This window comes from Parus major, chromosome 5 (assembly GCF_001522545.3).
Source record: "Parus major isolate Abel chromosome 5, Parus_major1.1, whole genome shotgun sequence".
NCBI lineage: Eukaryota > Metazoa > Chordata > Aves > Passeriformes > Paridae > Parus > Parus major.
The window spans coordinates 24,477,562-24,482,051 of NC_031774.1; positions in this window are offsets into that span (position 1 = coordinate 24,477,562).

Consider the following 4,490-nt stretch of genomic DNA (forward strand, 5'->3'; position numbering starts at 1 on the left):
ATAAGTTACTTAGGAGGAGGTTTTTGAAGTTCTTCAAAACTCTAGATACAATTCACAGTGCCTGTCCAGGTTTCTGGAGAGAGAGTTCACCTTCATCCTAGGAAGAGGTAGAAATACCTGTGTGCTTATTATTGCAAAAATCTCCTTTTTCATGGAGACAGTAATGTTGAGGAACCCTTGCATCAGATACACAATTTTCAAACACGAGGAGGAAGAATTTCCTTGCCTTTTTGGCAGCTGCTGCACAATCTGCTCACAGTCATCTCCAGCAGATGCAGATTCATCTCACCTCACTGCAGCCATCCAAGCGTGAAGCGTCTAGTTTAAGCCAACCGTGTGACTTATCTAGGGTTCACGGAGAAAGGTAGATCTTTCCAGTGTTTGCTCCTGGAGAGGCGTCTGAAATAACTGGGGGTGAAGGATGACGCTTGGAAGGGTCAGTGTGTGAACTGAAACCTGACAAGTACTTTTCAGATGGTTTGAGCTGCTGGAGAGGCATCCTTAAGCGCGAATTTGAGGAGCAGGCAGTGCTTCTCTGAAGGGAGTGGGATGCAGACACTTAACCCCTACATGTCCTTGAGGAGGTCTCTGTTTCTGTGGCTGGCCATTCCTCTCTCCTGACATATGAAGTGGAATTGTTACTGCTAATGTGACTGAAGGATGTTGTAAGTACTCGTTCTTATCCTTCAGTCTCCTCGTGGCTGCGGAAGTGCAAATAAGCCTTCACCGGTTTCATCTCCTTGTTTAAGTAGCTGCCAAGGATAAACAGCCTCTGGGTACCCTGAGCCATGCTACAGAGCTGTGCAGAGCAGACACTGCTGCTGCTGCTGCCGCCTCTCCTCAGCAGAGCAGCGTTCTCCTTGAGTTTGAGCCCAAACTGGGCCGTGCTGTACTGCCATCATCGCTTCCTCTTTGTTACCTCACCACACCATTTCCCGTTTCCTGACTGATTATGGCCATGCCAACTGTTTTTCCCAGGCCTGAACCAGCTTCCCAGCACCCTCATTTCAACTCAGACAAAAACATCGCCACGGACACTGTGCTGGTGGCAGAGGGTGCTCCTGGCTGCCATGTGAAGTACAGCCCTCTCCCCACACTGTCACCCTCCCCCTCCCTGCCCTCTTGGGTGCCCAGTCCCAAGCTAAAGAAGTGAGTCTCACACATTCCATAAGGTGGGAGAGAGCAAAACGAGGTGCTGATAATTCCCAGGGTTTTATTGCAAGCCAGCAAAAGGCAGCAAGGTACCCTGCAGACCATGAGTCCACTGGACAAGAAGGTGGTGATATGAGGGACCCATGGGGCACATCTCTACAGACCCCCTGTGTCACTGGGCTTCACTCAGAGACCTGGCACTGAGCTGCCTAAACACTGTGGGAAATCACACGAAGGCATCAGAGTACGAGGGATTAATGTGGTCTCCAGCAGCTAGTGCCAGTGCCTCATCACCCCCACGGCAGAAATGCTTCCACTTCCATAGCTGAAGTTGGTCCAGCATCCAGACACTTCTGGTTATGCCTTTCTCCACTCTCTTTAGGGCTTATTAGCATGTGGTATTTTCTCATTATTTATAACAAAGTGGTGTTCTTGTTTTGGTACCTGAGGCAGCTGAGCCTTTTCGGTCTCTCCTTGAATGTCACAGTCTCTAAAGCTGAGGTGAGGTCCCTGGCTCAGGCGGGAGGAAAACCTTCCTCCTACAACTCTTTGCACCCTTGTTTAAGCACCCAAGGAACTCATGGCCCTTAGGGCCCTTAGTAGGTGTCCCTACCCCTCCAGTACCCAGTTCAGAGCCTGACCCAGCTAATACATATTGCCAGTTACTTACTGTGCTGTGTCACCACTTTTCAGATATGAAGAAGAAGAAATAGCCTTTGCAGACATACACCAGAGATATGGCACTTTTAAGCTGGTATTTTATTTATATTTATTTTATTTATTTATTTATTTATGTATATTTATTTTATTTCCATACATCTCATCTACAGTAAGCAAAAAAAAAACTAAAACAAACCACAAAAAGCAACATGCCTGTTCCCCATTCTTTCACCTTTTGCCTGTCCAGTCTGTTTAAATGGTAAAGTATTTGAGGAAGGACCTGTCCTTTGCTCCAGCTTTTGTAATATTCAGAGGCTTCACAGATGCAACACAGAAAAGACTCTGGGCATTCTAAACTGCAGAGTGAAGACATGGAAGCAGCAATAACTGATCCATAACATAAAAAACAAAAGCTGATTTCCCTAGCTGACCCTGAATGAGCACAATGTGTGTGTTTGTACGAGATGTTTTCTTACTAGAATACCTGGCAATACGGCTGTACCACTACGAGTGGTCCCCTTGCAGTATAAAGCTTCATGACCATTCCATTTGAGTGTTCTTATGAGAAATCTGAGCAGGCAATGGTAGCAGGGCACTTTTTGTACATTATATTTAGAATAGACTGTTCCACCATGAGTAACTGTAGGGCACACTGCTGGAAACAGGCTGGAGAGGAATGGATGGTGCCAGGTGAGTCCAAACTGGCAGCATCTGAGAGTGGAGACAGTGCTGGTGTGGAAGGAGCCCTTCACCATGTACAAGGTGTCACACTCAGATTTCATCTCTGGAAAGCTGAGTATGTTCATCTGCACCAGAGAGCGGGGAGAGCAGCAGGAAAAGGGAGCAAGTGTTTGCAGCAGTTCCACAAGTCCTGCAGTCCCTGAGGAGGCAGCAGCACAGCATCCCTGAGCAGCCCTGTCCAGCCAGCAGAGGTCTGTAGAGCCGGCACAGCCTGAGCCTGCAGCTGCGGGGAGGTGGCAGACTACACCTTCCTGTCACAAGGCACCTTAACTGAGCACAACTGTGTGTCTCTTGGAACTGAAAGCACACCAGAGCTCTGTCCCTCTGCTTATTGGGGAGCAGAACAGTGGGGCTAACAGGGGGTAAACATTGCAAGCAACATTTGTGGCTGCATGGATCCCTTACAGGTGCATCATTGCATGGTCACAGTTTGCAAATGTCTGGCCAAAATGGGTTTTTTAGCATAGTTAAAAGGTTTTGCACAGCTCTGGAACTCCAATTGCAAAGTCACAAGTGACCGTGGAAAGTGAACTGAAGCATTGCAAAGCACTGCCTTCAAGGCTCAGGCTGCAGCCACGGGAGGAGGGTGTGTAGCACCCAAACCCACATCACAGTACAAATTATCAGAATGTTCTGCAGCAGCCAAGGGAAGGCATCTCGGGCATTTTCAATGAGACTCAATGTTAACACCCTCTCTAAATTATAAGAGACAAACCAAACCCTACCCTCTGAGAAAAAACCCACAGGGACCCAGGAAGTTTTATACCCTGCCCTCCAGTGACTAATTTCTGCATGGCACATGATGCAGCACGTCAGGTAACACACATTAATTCAGTGCCAGCATGCAGAGCCAGGAAGGGCATCTCTCTGAAAGTCTCTGCTCACGTTTCAGCTTCATCCTGCAGCTCCAGATGGGGAGCATTACTGCAGAGCAGCAGGCACAGGGAGAAAACAAACAGCATCGTTTCCCCTCATACCAGATTCCCACCCCAGGACCAGGTGTGCTCCCTGGCCACGAGCTGGATTGGTGGGCTGCAGCTGTGGCACCACAAGGGCTTCCTCAGTGACAAAAGACAGGCTAGCAGTGTGTGGGAGACAGCACTTGCATCTCTCCCCAGCCCACTATAACAAAACTGACTGAAAATAGCTGAACCAGAAGGCTGCAGAGCAGCCACCCTCCAGCTGGTGCTTTGAAGGCACAGAAAAGCTTTCTGCTTTTCTCAGTTGTCCCTTTGCTTTAGGGGACACCTGCACACCTCCTTGGCAGCACTGGAACCCTCAGAGGGGCAGGAAACAGCTCCAGATGTCCAAGCAACAGCCTGTACATGCAGCACCGTGTTTCTTGTCAGAGGCTCGTTAACATACAGATATTTAATCGGTGCCTCTAAGGCAAAGAGGGAGAGAGGCCATGGAGCACAGGCCTTCCAAAGGTTGGCAGGAGAGGCAGCGCTCCTGTCAGTGGGACTGCAGGCTCAGAAAGGCTGACCCCCATGGCAGCCTGGAGGCACGTGGGAAGAGCAGACCCTGTGCTTCTTTCTTTACCTGTGGTTAAAGATGTCACCAGAACCCCTGGGGTCCAGCACAGTCAGTCACTTCTGCAGCGCTGATGTCTGGGTGTGGCTGCTTAGCTTTTGTTTTCCTTTTCTCAAGCTCACACACATGCTGGAATTATACTAGTGAAAGGGCAGTTAGAACAGGATAAGGGGTATTTGTAAGCCTACACCAGAATTAGATAACAATACCTGAAGGGAATGTGAGAGACAGAGAAAGAGGGTGAACTCTGCAGTGGGCAGCTGCAGAACCTGACCCAAAATGGATGCCCCATCTCAGGAGGTGTTTGGGGCCATGCTGGATGGGGCTTTGGGCAACCTGGTCTAGTGGAAGGTGTCCCTATTCATAGCAGGACAGTTGGAACTAGATGGTCTTTAGGGTTCCTT